The sequence below is a fragment of the Dromaius novaehollandiae genome, chromosome 6 (genome assembly GCF_036370855.1).
Source record: "Dromaius novaehollandiae isolate bDroNov1 chromosome 6, bDroNov1.hap1, whole genome shotgun sequence".
Lineage (NCBI taxonomy): Eukaryota > Metazoa > Chordata > Aves > Casuariiformes > Dromaiidae > Dromaius > Dromaius novaehollandiae.
Genome location: NC_088103.1, coordinates 24,148,805 through 24,163,761, shown reverse-complemented (window position 1 = coordinate 24,163,761; position 14,957 = coordinate 24,148,805). Strand labels below are relative to the sequence as shown.

The window sequence follows — 14,957 nt, the reverse complement described above, 5'->3', positions numbered from 1 at the left end:
GTGTTAGGTCACAACAACTGCAGCTCCATGCAATTTTCATATATGAAAATGAACAAAAGCAGAACAAAATTAAGCCAAAAATGAGATGATCAATTCAAAAGCTGTAGCTGCTATGTGTCCCAGCGATGTCTTGGTAGGACTCTAGAAAACCGAGTTTTAAATGAAAGAGAACAACATTACCAGACCTGATAAAACTGTTCTCACAGAAAATAAACAGATACAATTCTTATTGCTAAAATTTTATTGATACAGAAATATGACCAAAATAGGAGGCGTACCGGATGCAAAAGCATAAACAATGCTCCTGGTTTGTTGCTCAAAACATTACATTAGAGAGACAGCAAACTGAGGTAGATAGCTTAAAAAGTTTTAATGTACTTGAATTTTATCATATTAAGAACACTATCCACTGGAATAAAGTACAAAGATTACTCTAGACAGCATGATTAAAAAAGAGCTAGCTAAAAAGGAGCTAAACTATATCCCCGAAAAATTGCACAGATTATAATAAGAAGAACGTTAAAGAATATATAAAGAAATATGCAAAGAACATATAATAAAGAGATTTAATAAAAGTGAAAATTCAGAGTTGTAGACCTTCCCTCAAATTAACGTAGCTTTCACACTGTTTGTCAACAGTGATCTGAGGGTGGGAGCGCTCCCAGCCACGGGGACCAGCTGAACGGACCAGGGAAGAGCATCCACGGGGCACTGCTCCCACCGCATCCTCGGCAGTCCGTCCCCCGAGCAAAGGTGGCCGCGGCTCACCCTGTACTTCTGGCCTGAAGGAACCTGCCAGCCCATACTGAGAAACTCAATACCTCAAGTGGCATCCTTCTTTGATGAGGTCACGCTATTACTGTTCATTTTAAGGGAAAAATTTGTAATGCTCCCCTCTCTTACTTCAGTCTCATGTCTCTCCATACATTTTAGGCTTTTACTTGAGGAACTACTCCAGGAACATGACTGAATTAAAAAGAGGCAAATGTGGAAAGGAAATACTTCTATTTATCACTAAGTATGGTTGAAAAGACCAGTTAGGTTTGTTATCACATTATTAAATATGAGCAGAGGTCCAGGATTTGTTTATATTTAATGACTTCTATTTGTGAGGACACTTTCAAAATACAGAACAAATTAAACACTTCAGTATGGGAGGGAAAGACGGACAGGGAAGGAAAGACAGTGAACAGTGCAGAGATCTTAAAGGTCAGTGTCCTTAACCAAAGTCAGCTACTTCACTGCCAAAGAAGGGAATACTACTTTTTAAGAACATCTCACCTTTTGGGGATCATCATCATCCTCTAGCTAGAAATACTGGGCAGACTTCTTTGTGCACCTAGAGGATAGAGCTTAACTAATGAAAGGTCCAATTATTCCCATCTGGCTCTTTCTCCAGGAAGAATTTTCACGATAGGGAAAATGCTTTACGTATGCATTTTCTCAGACTTGATTGCTATGCTGAGAGGGAGAGGAAAGAAAGCCTGTGAAGCTTTTGCTGTCAAGCTTGCACCCATTTTTCATTTCAGTCTTGAATAACTCCATCATCAGGCCCAATGCTACCTTCTGTTTCCGAGTAGGACACAGACTCGGCAGTATTTGACAGCTGCACTGATGTCTACAACAGCGTCGTACTACTCTTACTTATTTTTCTTTCTCCTACTGCTCAATTCCCAATTGGTAAAATGCTGTAAAGATATAAAAAAGCTCTGAGCAGCAACAACACAGGGCTAACTCCCCAGAACCACGTGAGAGAATACACTCAGTATTTGTCTAAGTTACGACAAACGGCCTTTTAGACACCAGGGAAATGTATCCACTCACCAAAGGCAAGGTAATTATCCAAATGTTAGGTTAAAAGTTGCTAATTAATATCATCAGAATGATCTTGGAGTGAAGACTGAAGAAAAAAATTCCCCACATCCACAGCTGGACTCCTTTACAGCACAAGAGTACGACAAGCCACGACAGATACTTCAGGTTTCACAGAAGAGACAACGAAGGCCCTTTCTAGGAGAGACTATCTTAAGATAATGGAAACTAATACTGAAGGGACTAGACAGAACATGAGTAAACCAGGCTAACATGCGTCCTTGACTAAAACTGCAGTAATGTCAGTCACTACCGCTTGTATTTGTACAGCCTACAAACCACTATAGTAAATTGTAAGCAGGACACCAAAGGAGACAACGAGCCTCTAGGGAATACAGCTCCCTTAAGTGGCAACACTGGCATTTCTGAACTAGTAAACAGCTCATTGTTTCTACAGTGTTCAGAGAGAAACTCTGAGTAAAGCTTTTAGGAAGAAAGATTATGTTTTATACTGACTTTTCAAACAAGCAAATGACCGAGGAAAAAAAACACTATGTTCCCGTCAGACCAGAAAGGGGTGTGGGGAGACAACGTTCGGCAGAACCACCCAAAAGCGAGACTCTGCAAGCTGCAGAGGTCAAGTAGCTTTATACTGCATGAAGTTTGTTCGTCCTTTACAGCAGGTAGCATTTCTTTAACTTCTTCATCCAAAATGCTCACATACATTTTACAAAATATAGTGAACTGTGTCTTAAAACATCTAATGAAATAGTGTGAAGATTTATCTAATCTGAACCATTTGATTTTAAGCTTGACAGCCAGCCAAGTCTTTTTAAAGAGCATCTCTCACAGCAAAAAAGCAGCAGAAAGCCATTGGTTTTGAACTCCAGAAGGTTCAGTGATGGTGGCGGGCTGGAAATTTCCACCTACTCCAGCTCCAAGGGAATCGTTCTAGGATGCTTCCCAACTGCCTGCAGATGCTCCTGGGGGTTAGCAAAGGCTTAGCTGTCACTTCTACAGTCCTTCCTCAAAGCAGTAAATCAGCTGATGAACACTTGTCTCCTGTTCAAACTTAATATCACACAGACTTCTGTTCAAAATAGAGAAAAAGTATGTCACTTATCCCATATACCTACAATAGAGAGAAGTAGGATAGACACATACAGATTTTCATAACACAGCTAAGTGGACTCAAAGTATCCAGTTGGCTCTTAGATAACTGGTAAAGCTGTTAAAAAACCATCCACTCAAGAGCTTTAATACAACATGACAATCATTCAAAGGCAGATTATAATAAAAAAAAAACCAAAAAGAACAAACAAAAAAATGGCTCTGAATATCTAGAAGGGAGTATCATTACAGCCTTCTCTGATCAAATTGAACAACTTAACCTGCAAGATGATCTCGAAATTCCTGGAGGAAAGCATCTCTCGCTAGAGAGCGCGATTTACAGGCGCGTGATTCTGAATAATTGAACAATAGAGGCTTCTCTGAGAAGACAAACAGTACGAGATATGAGGTCATAACCAGAGACGTAAAGGCCACGTTATTTACTTTGTGTGGTGCTTATCGCCAAAAAAACACTTCACTCCCCAGATAAAGCCTTTACTCATATCAAAAACACTGTATTAATAACCCCTGATCTCATGCATCACAGGTTCCTTCAGTACATTTATTTGCCGCGGAGGTTATCAGAGGCAGACAACTCCAGAAGTCTGCGTCCTCAGTCGAAGCCTTTAAGGACCTGCTTGCTCACCTTTCAGTTATACCAATATAATACAAATACCCTTAAGGACTTGTTAGCTCAGTAACTTTGCTCTGATAGTTGAAGTGGGAAGGATTTTATGGAAAGAGGAAAGTTTACCTAGATGGAAATAAATTCAAAAACATTTCAAAATCTTACATGACAATGAAAGCGAGCATTTTAAAACACCGAGGCAGAGCAGGACTTCTGAAGCAGTTATCACAAAGTTTTGTAATACCTTCTACATGAAGCCTCAGTTTGCTCTCCAAAGACTGTACTTAAGACCCCCGACTGTGCCTTTACTGGGTTTGGTGCTGAATGCTCCATGAATGCGGAGGGGGTTAAACCAGCCTGTAATGCTACTCCCTACGGATTTTTTGGAGTTAGGATAAATGGGAAAAATATGGCAGCCTCGAACATTATGCAAGCGCTCAAAAGCAATTTCCACTCAACGCTACCACTCAGTGCTATGTAACGCAGAAAACCACGGCAAACATGAACGGGGCAGCTGTCAACCATATGGCGAGATGGAGCATGCAAGCCCTGTTTTAGCGAACGCTCAGACAGCCTCCCGCGGCTCACCACTTACTTCCCAAACCTTCACCCAAGCTTTCCAAAGGAAAGCTTCAAGATGAATTCAGTATTTGAACTAATCTCCAGGTATAAACAAACATTTCTAATGTAAAATTCTACATTTTACAGCTATCAGCTATAGCAACAAGATTTTGAAGTCCTTTTTTTTTCCCCCCCTTCTTCTTCCCTGTGGGGTCCTGTTCATAAGCAAATAATCTCTCCTTTCTTCCAGTAATATTACTGGCCCAAGGAAACAAGTATCTCCTACTTTGCCTTGCAAATTCTATCCCAACAATGACTGAAGAGCTATCCGGACGCTTTCAATAATATTCAGTAGTATTCAGCAACATAATGCTTAAGGACTGACAACTTTTACATCTTGCTGCCACCCTTTTCCTGATCTTCCAGTTTTTTGCTGCTAAACGACATCACAACTTTTTTCAGAAACATTCAGCCTCTTCTGAAACAGCTACCTTGTTATAACTGTGAAGTCTGCTTTCCATCTTCACACCCCTCTCCTTCCTCAAAGCAGAAGTCAGTAGCAAACAACTCCTCAATCATATGCTGTTTATATTACACCATCACATATACCTCCATTTCATTAACCAGAACAGTTATGTTTGAAACAACTGAATGTCTTAATACACAAACATCTGCATACAAATTTATTTTGGTGAGGAAAACAAACCAACCAACCCCAGCACCACCAGCACTTCAAAGGAAAGAGAGCTGAGAATAAGCGAAGGCAGCAGCATGTTGAGAGCAGCAATAGACTTTAACCAAACAGATGTAGGGCCAAAGGGTGGGAAATAGTCTTTCCGATGGTGTGTTAAGTATCTCAAAGTTGAAGACCAGGATGCACCGTCCTCTCCAGGCAGTGCTCAGGGGGAAACAAGACACCTAGGGCAGAAGGCAGCTTCCTCAACACAGTAGACCTTTGGGCACCCCGCGCTATCCAAAACTTGCACCCAGGGAGGGCAGCTGTGACACAGAGCTATGGATCTCCTGCCTCCTCCATGATCAGCAGCTGGGGGCCAGACAGTATTCTCTACAGTACCTGAAAATGACACTAAACCTGCATTTAGGGAATGAGTCCTCCTACTTCCTCTTGGGCTCAGGGTAGTTTTGGATATTAGAGGGCCAAAAGCTGAAAAATAGTACTTACAGCTTATCCTCAGCCTGTATCTTGTGCCTGGTTTATACCACCATTACCACTTACCCAGATGGCTTGTAACACTGCTGTTCTTGCCAGACTAGTAACATGCCGAGGTGCAAAGCTAAAGCAGTAAAGTGGAACCTGCACAGAAAAAGCATAGGCAGTGCGAAGAAAGAAAGAGGAGCGGTTTAGGGTGTCTGTGCTGGGTCCCAGTGTTAAATAAACGTCTAAATCGTCGTCTTCCGCCTTGTACAGCTGACAAGCAGAAGGACTGCTCCTGCTCTTCAGAGCACTGTATATATTCATAATTCTACATAAGGACATAAAACCATGCACCCAGCATCCACGACATGGTGATTATTCCTCCTTTTTTTTTTTAAGCAGTCATCTGTGCTGTATAGCTATAAATAACAACTTCAACAGAATCACGAGTGTACACACACATGCATAAGCACTTAATCTCAACTCAGTTTTGAGATGGTTATTATTTAGTTTGGAAGAATAAATATAACTAACATGAATAGGGAAACTCATTTTTGCTTGATTTGGCTTTGTATATAGAAGCATTTTTCTGTAAAACCCACTGAAAACTTCAGAACCTAAGTAAGAAAAACATTTGAGCGTAACGCAAGAACAAAGTTACTGAATCAAAACATCCTGTCTCCAACAGTGGCTAATAGCATATGGGAAGAGTAAAACAAACAAGCCAGGAAAACATACTGTGATATCCTATACCTTACAAACAGTCTGGAGGAGGCAAGCAGGGGGAGTAGAAATCAAAGCCTGTTTTATTGTTTTCTGTAAAACTAGGAGACCAGCGGAAGAAAATATCTGACCAGTGGATTTAGGGAAATCACAGAGGAAAACATTCTCTGTGCAAACCGGTACCCAGTTTTTTGTTTGTTTCTTTTGGGGTTTTTTTGGAAATAGGAAGCAGGCAGACATAACCAAACTTCAAAACTTTACATTCAAAAGTTGCAGACAGGTCTCCTGTCTCCCCCTAGCAAATAAAGCATCTGTAATATGCTGCCAGGGCCTCTCTATGGCTTCTGCAGCCCAGGGACAGACCTGGCTGACAGGGACACTGCTGGCTGAGGAGTCATGGACATGCTGTGCCGCTCGTCAACTGCGGCCCCAAGCCACTGCAGGATCTCATAAAGCAAGTGGCCACGTCACATGGCTCTGTGTGCTTTAAAGGGTGGATAACCACAGCTGAACGCACAGAGGAAAACGAGCAGACCTGAACTCACAGCTAAATACCAATTTCAACCAAACTACCTACAGTGTTTTGTCCTCGTAACAAACGTTTTTACGCTGGTATAAGACATTCTGAAAGATGCACTAGAATAAAAATTTTTGAGAACAGAGGGAAAAAAATCTCTATTTCTCAAGTAGATGTAAAGAAAGTTTTGAAATCCATTTCAGCCTATTTCACTGTATAAGATTTGGAGTACCAGTAGTATAGTAGCAGTATCAGCACATAAAAAGAAGCGATGATACAATTACCTTGTATCAAAAACAGGTTTATGAAGATATTACTATCACTTTCATTCAAAAGTTTATTTTATATTCACCAGAGAAATACCGTGAAACTACTGAATGCAAAAGGGATTATTTTGTGCCCTGCTGTGGCCTGGAGAGACCCACAGAGCATGAAAGAGACTCTTGTTAAGCACAAGCAGGCTCTGTCTCCGCTGGGTCACAGAAGCAGAGCAAATGTAGCATAATACAAGCTGAACAGACTAGTTGGGTGTTAGGGTTAACACAAAAAAAAAAAAAAAAAAAAAAAAGAATGATGTCAACAGCTTTGATTTATTTTTTCTCTGCTTGGAAATGAAATGACATTACTGAGTGGCACCAGAAGCTCTCTACAAAAAAAAACGAAGTGCTGGAAAGGAGGTATATATCACGAAAAGAGTATTTGCACTTTATTTGGGGATTGATCATGTGGCAGGAAGAAAGAGCGCAAAGAGGCAGCTTCCAGAAAAGTTCCTGTCTTTGCAACCGAAGCAAGCATGTTAAACACGAAAATGAAACAGAATTCTGTAGAGGTGCAGGCAAGTTATAAATACCTTTAACCAACCCGTATGTTTGGAGAGGAAAGCACCCTCATGGAACTAGATTTTTTTTTTCTCCTTTAAAACAGAATGAAAGAGAAGAACAAGCTTGAGGGTATGTACAAATGCTTGCATACACAAAAATGAGGCCTGACTTGATAGCACTGAAATGTATCTAGCCTACAACAAATTTTAAACACTGCAAATTTCAACACTGCAGAAGTCACTAGAGAAAACAGCAGCCTTGCTCAACTTCAGACAACAGGATTTCAGCTGTAAATAAAAGGATGCTTACTTTAGAGGCTTAATTTAATTTCTTTCAGCAGTGGTTCAACCATTTCCACGTTACTGCAGGGTTGCATCCTACTGATAAGCAAGCAGTTATTTCTGTTACTCTCCCAACCTGATCCTACACCAATGGACAAAATCGCATGTGAAACTGAAGACAACGCTCATCTAGCCCAAACCACATAACCTTCCAACAGTGCATAGCGCTGCAAGGTTCAGCACAAAGGATTACGCGGCTTCCAGCTTACTATGCGCTTTTGTCAACCAGCCCAGGCCAGGCAATGGGAAATTCAGAGTGCCGAGTCCTACACTGATATCTGATGCACTGAGTTCTTCATTCTTTTCTGCAGAGAGACAAAGTGCCCAACCCAAACTGGTGTTTCTCAGTCCTCAAAACAGGTATCTCGGGGAACGGGGCTGGGAGGATGAAGCAGAGAGGAGCTTTGGGAAACATCCCAGGCAAGGGGTGAGGACAGCTCTGCGGCTGCTCCTGCGCCATTGCACACGGCAGGGCACGGAGGGTAATGGGCTTGCACGAAGACATCGTCTAGGGCCGCACTTACTGTCTTGCTTCTGCGTGCATGGTCCTCTATGAGTGCAGCTGTGCCGTGTGGAGCCTTTAAGGGCAGAGACACAAACCTCCATCCCCCTTGGGGAGGTGCCAGGGATGCTTAAAGGACAGGCCTCCAAGAACTGCTGGCTATGGCAGGCTGAAGAGATGCCTGAGCTGGCCTTAGGCATGATAGAAAAATTTCTTAGACGTTTGGGGCCACTAAGTCACTGGCAGACTGTGAATCAGATACATAGCAGGCAACAGGAGTGCTGTGTACAAGCATATTTCTGTTCTGTCTTTCCCAGTTCCTTTGAATTTTCTTTTTTTAAAAAGCTAAATTTCTAGTTCTTACTTAAATAAAATTTGGCTTTTTTGATTTTAAAGTTCTCGTGGTCTTTTTTAGCAGTCACCACTGGAGAATGGTTACGCGCACCCACCTCACAGCTGTGGTGGACTCTGTGTCCTGCTACAGCAACCCATAACAGTCACTTTGGCTTGCTCCCTCCCCCAGCCCCGGGGCTGGATTATGCAGCAGCCCCTGCACCAGCACCCTCCTGGGGCCCATCACAGCACAGAGCCTTCCCCTTAGAGCTGCAGTTGAACAGCAGGGTTATGTGCCATGTGTTGCCCACATTTAGGCTATGCCAAATCCTGTTACAACAATACTAAGCTGATAGGTCTCCAAGCATTGCTACATCCTACAATGTAACTTATTTTTCCCCACAGCACACTGTCCACACAAAACTGCCGAAGAGACGCAGCTCTTGCGTTTGGTTTGAACTGCTGCATTTGGAAAGAACATGGTCCGAGGAAGATTACCAGCTTGGTACAAAAACAGGAGCAGATCCACATCACCAGCAAGCCAGTGAAAGGACAAAAACAATTATTATCCTGTTTAAAAGTCCTCTCCCTCAGAATAACCAACCTCCAAACTAAAGGATGATCCTCTGACATCTTGAAAAGCAAAAAAATCAATAAAAACTATACTTCTCAAGAAGAAACACCATACCATGACTAATATCTCCAGTCACTGCATTATATCGCAATAAATGCTTTGCTGAGAAATCACAACATGAAATTTTCCCTCAATACCAGAAGAAAGCATTCAGATGCATTGTTGTTATCATCCACTGCTTAACGAGCATTACAACATCTACCACTTCCTTACACACACCTGTAAGGGAGAAGAAAAAAAATTCATAATATTCCATCCAGACCAAGACTCTGTGTATCCTTCGTGATTAAGAAAAAAAAATCATGCACATACAAACATGTATATACACACACCCAGTGTGTGTGTGCGTGCATGCAATCGAATGGCTGAACTGGAAAAGTCTCACATTTCTGGTTGATCAGGCCTGAAATTACTCCATTTGAACCTATACAGCTCTAAGCTTGAGCTGAAATGTACTGTGTTGGATGTCTTGTCTTTGTTCGCCTACAAAGATTTTTTTTCTGGCTTTTTAACAGTATTAGTTCTTCCCAGTCCCATCAAGTTCTCCAGTCCCAATAAACAGGTACCTAGGTACCCATCGATCAGGGCAGGAACAGTAATACATGTCCTCTTCTGAAACCACGTACATCAGAAACTTAAAGATGACTTGTGGAATTCCAATACATCAGTTAAAAGTCTTTTATTATGATCCAAGACACCAGAAGCTGAAATAAGGCAACTGAAAAAATGGATGAAATGACTTAGCTGTGGCACACTGTTCTCTGGAAGAAGCAATCTCGTATCACGGCTCACATCTGTGACAACTCCCAGGAGCAACCGATTAACATTGCTTGGCTCTTGCTGGAGTTGAAAACTCTGTGTCATACTGGAAAAAAAAAGAAAAAAAAAGAAAAAAAAAGAAAAAAAAAGAAAAAAAAGGAAAAAAAAGGAAAAAAAAGGAAAAAAAAGGAAAAAAAAGGAAAAAAAAAACTTTCCTACATATGCATTTGTTCCAGCTCTCTTCACTTTGCATCTTGATTACTTAAAAAAAAAAAAAAAGCATTCTTTTTTCCAGTCTTGAAAAAAAGTAATTTTCTTCTGGTTATATCTATTCAGAAAGGTAGTGCAAAGCATTATTTTCTCTAACATCTTCCTTTGACCATACCACATCTATATTTGCTCTTCCTGTGGTACATCTTTCTCCCTAGCTCTCCCTTCTAAGGGTCTTTAGGTCTGGCATAATCTCTATAATTTGTATTTTTTAAGCGCGCCATTAAATCCTGCCACAATAGTTGTTGGTGCCAGCCACCAGCAGCCATTCGCTGCATTTTCAAGCAAGCACTGCTGTGCTCTCTCCCCCAGAGAGGATGGAAACACACCTAAAATAGCCACAAAACTCTCCTGTTAACCCTCCTTCAAACCACTGCTTTCCTGCCAAGCACAGCGGCAGCTCGGCAGTGGGGCGGCAGGTGGGCCAGACCCATTGCTCCCGGGAGGCCGCCACCGCCTGTTTCCTGTCCTCCTCTCGCTGTTTATCATGTTTCCCTGGCCTCAGCTGGGAACTCTCTAAACCGGAATCGCTCTGTTTTGTTTTCGTAACACACCTAAAATACTGAGATACTGACTATAACCTGTAGGCAGCACTGCATTATGAATGGACAGCTTCAGATAACACATGGGACTCTGTATCTAACATAATGCTGTTCTGTTTAGCAAAGAAAAAGAAAAGATTCCAACAGCCAGTTAAAAAAGTACAGATCAGTGGTGACTGAGGTCCTAAGACTTCTGCAACTCCCACAAAGTAGAATGTGCTAAGAACAAATACCCAAATGTTTTAATACCCCCCAAAAAAAAAAAACAGGGGAAAAAAAAGTGTGTGGGGGGGGGAAGCAGCTTCCTGATGTTTCAGCCCGTAAGCTGTCGGGTGGGCAGGCCCCATGTCCTCCCTTCAGGCTGACTCCACATCTAGCAGATCACCCAGCAACACAAACCTGAACTTACACCAAAAGCGCGAGTTCTGACGGCCTGTCCAGGCGGCGGGGGGGTGCGACGGGGCCCAGGCCACCTGCGGGAGGACGGGCGACTTCCGAGGGGGAATGCTGCAGGCACAAAGGCCCCGGGGCCACCGAGGGCGTCCTGCGCCCCTCTGGCCACCCCAGCCCCTGGGCAGGCGGGCAGCCAACACCTCCTCCCTTTGCCTAGCTGAGGGATCCCAGAAGCAGATCCAGCTCACGAAATCAGCACTTGGGGGGGGGGGGGGGGGGGCTGCTCTTTTTCCCATCAGTTTGGTGAGCTGGATTAACTCCCGGAGAAGTTAGAGCTGGGGCAAGGGGTGCAAACAAGGTGTGCAGGAGAGCAGGACTTGCTCTTTCCGCTTCGGATCAGCCCAGCCCACCTTACCGAGGTCTGCCCCAGCAGGCTACAATCAATACATCAGACAGCCTAAACCCATATCACAATTATAAACAAAAAAAAGTTATTTCTTCAAAAAAACTGGATTACATTGGAGCAGGCAGAATGAGTCTATTTTTATCACACAAAATGAGGAGCAGTGGAAATGTACATTTTTTTTTTCCCCTGGTGACAGGAATTCTAAAACTGGATTTATCATTTTGCGGAATCACAGCTTCTGTTTACCATCACCAAATGTATAAAAATACATTTTTTTAATCTACAAATTTAAACAAAGATGTACTTGTACTTCATGCCAAGCTGAAGCAAAGAAAAGTATGGGATAGTAGTGGTAGACAGACTTTCAAAATTCACAGAATAATTACTATTTATTTTGGAAACAAGACATTTTACGGAAGGAAGGAGATCAGGAAAGCAGCCAAAGCAAGTTCTTGCTCTCAAAAATCAGCACATTTAAAAAAAAAAAAAAAAGAAAGAAAGAAAAAGTCCTACATATATTTAATACCTCACTGCTCTAAGAGTTTTCTTTCAAAGACAGAATTTAAGAGTAGCAAGTAGAGGGAAGCAAAACTACATCTGAAGTATGAAAAAGGCAGTCTTGAGAGCTTCTGACTAGGTGTAGCTATGCTATAAAATAACTAGGATGGGAAATGAACTGCCAAAATCCATTCCAGTTTTGACAGAGATTAAGGTGAGAAAAGATTCAGACTGGCTTCATCTTTGGGTTGACTATGGATACTATCAGTCAGCAGAAGCCATGGTATGATGGAGCAGAGGCAGCAGAACACAAATAAAATGGACACAGCAGTAGCCAGCAGTATTAGACTACTGAAAAGGATACTAATAAATTGGACAAACATTTTTTCTTTACAGCCGAGAAACAAAGACAATCCACAATGAAAAGTAACATTTTCTACTCTTTAGTATAATATATAGTAGAGAATTCCTGTGACAACTTGGATTCAAGCAAAGGAAACATTAACAGTCACAACAGTGGTGACACCAAATTAAAGCAAAGGATTTTAAAGTTAATAAAACCTACCTTGAGAAGCCACATTCTACTGTGCAAATTCCATATGGGTGTTGCAACAAAAGCTGGAGATACAGCAGGTCGAAAAAATTCACAGAAGACCCACTGTTAGAGTGACCGCTCTGAGTAACGCTTGCGTGGAAAAATTATGTAAGCGAAGAGGAAAGAGCGAGCCCAGCGTGGGAGGGGACAACCTGCAGTTTCCAACAATAGGAAGCCGGTAAAACAGAAAGCCAGGGCCTCCCCCGGCACAGGGAAGTCTAGTCTGAAAAGCGCTGCCCATTGCCACCTAGCAGGAATGCAGCTCTGCCGAGGGAGATAAGGCCAGAGGCCCAGCGCCGCCGGACAACCGCGCCCGAGAGCAGGGCCCCGAGACGGGGGGCAAAGGTTCACGAAGCCTTTTGTGAAACCAGGCACCAGGCAAGGGGGACGGGAAGGAAAAAAACAGAAAGGGAAGAACGAAAAACGAAGGCAGAGGCGCTGTAATGGATTGCCTTTTTACAGCGCACTTTGCGAGGCAGCGCTCACCCCAGCGGCGCGAGACAAGCGAGCTGGCGAGGCTCCTGCAGCTTGTTCAGCTGGACACCAAAGGTGCTTTCCCACAGAAGGAGCGACACACAACCATTTAACAGACCAGCTAAGAAGGAAACAAAGATTGCATCAGTTTTGCTCCCTCAATATAGCATGCCAGGGTTGCAGTGTACATGGTTTTTTGTTTGTTTGTTTGTTTTTAAAAGAACAATTATTCCAGGACAACTCCTGGAACAATCACGTACCTTTCACGGCCAGTGATACCACACAGGGAAAAAAAAGAAGCCTGTCTAGAAAAATATCCCATCCCCCCCCCCCCCCCAAACTACTGCAGACTCAGTTATTTTATATTAAAGGCAGTGTTACTACATGATTATTCTCTGACTCTCCTACAGGACAGCTCCAGGGATACCAGCGCCATCCACATTCAGCATCAATTTGTTCTTCTAACATGGTCACATTCATGGCACAGACAGGGAACACAACAGTGCATATCCAAAGCCAAAATAACTTTGAAGAAAACTTTCGTTATGTTAGGAAAAACAGTGCACACCACTGTCTTTCTGTCCTAGTACAATATAACGCTAACAGAATCAGATTTACACCTAACAACGCTCTGGACCATACAAGGTATTGAAGATACTATTCCCACCAGGATCGTTTCCCTAACAGAAACAAACAATGTAAAAAGGAAGCAGTTAGAATGCAATTAAACCATTTTGCCTTAAAAAACAATCCAGCATTGCCAGATAGAAGGAGCCGAGCCAAGCTTTAACTCTGTCCTTCCTTTACTGACATAGTTTTGGTCAGACAATAGGAGTAGCAAGAAAGGAAAGATATACAGCAATGGCACAATACTCTTAGCCATGTTTTACCTTGTGATTCTTCTAAATATCCTGTAAGATTTGGATTTGTGTGTGCATATTTCAAATCAAATAATTTTTAAAGCATCCCAATACTGGCACAATTACAAACAAAAACCAGGATAATATCCAGTAATCATGCTGGGCTCAAAATATGTTCTACAGCTGCCTATGGTTAAAACAGCATGTTAACTCTGTGGCTCTCTTTCCTCAAACAGCTTGTTTCAAGCAAGCCAAACCACTTAGAAGTGCATTTCCAATACCAACACAGTTCTTTTCCAGGCAAAAGCAATGAGCCAGTCCTCATTTTGTTGTACAGAAAGACTGACCAAGGCTCTCAGGCATCTCGCACCGTTACTTAGATCTGCAGGTTTCCTTTCAAATATCAGTGTAAGTCTCACCAAGAGTTAGTAAAGTCCATTTCTTTTGCTGGTGTTATGTACTGGGTTCAATGACCTTAAGTTACCAAACACTCACTGAAACAAAACACTAGTCTGTAAGTCCCCTTCCTCCTCCTCACTCCCCAAAGGAGGCATTCACCACTCTTTCTCGGACACAAAGACGTACAGCAAGCTCACGACTCCACTGACTCCCGCACTGAGATGATGTGGGTCAACATTCATGAAATGGCAGCAGCCAACATCAATATCACTATCAACAGCACCAAGGGTTTTGTGGTTGTTACTAAGCTGTACCAGTCTTTACAGTTCCAATTTGCTTCAGCCTCAGTTTCCATCATTTTGGATCTCCTACTTCCCAGCTTTTCTGTTGAAATGCTTCAGGCGACCAACCATGCTTGCATAACAGCTAAAAACATGGATCGAAGCGTGGGCTTTTCCAAATACCTGCTTTGACACCATCCAGTAGTGGAGACTAAGTTACCTGTCTAAACTGTAATCCAATCCTCATACTGCAGAGTGTGAAGAAAACATGAAAAGCATTTCTAGAACATCTATTTAGTGCAAGACCAATTCTGCTTCCGTCACACCTAAAATTAAAATCAA

At 42.4% G+C, this 14,957-nt stretch overlaps 1 protein-coding gene across 10 annotated transcripts in view; it reads right to left on the bottom strand.

Annotated features, from left to right (window-relative positions):
- USP54 (ubiquitin specific peptidase 54) overlaps positions 1-14,957 on the bottom strand; it is a 105,144-nt gene that overhangs the window by 58,157 nt on the left and 32,030 nt on the right. The window contains exon 1 of one of the 10 annotated variants that reach the window (XM_026094896.2): positions 12,572-12,755. The exons of the other annotated variants lie outside the window; for them this stretch is intronic. The gene's annotated coding sequence lies outside the window, so the exon portion shown is untranslated. Of the gene's footprint in view, positions 1-12,571; positions 12,756-14,957 lie in introns of those variants that run through there. 10 annotated transcript variants of the gene reach the window in all.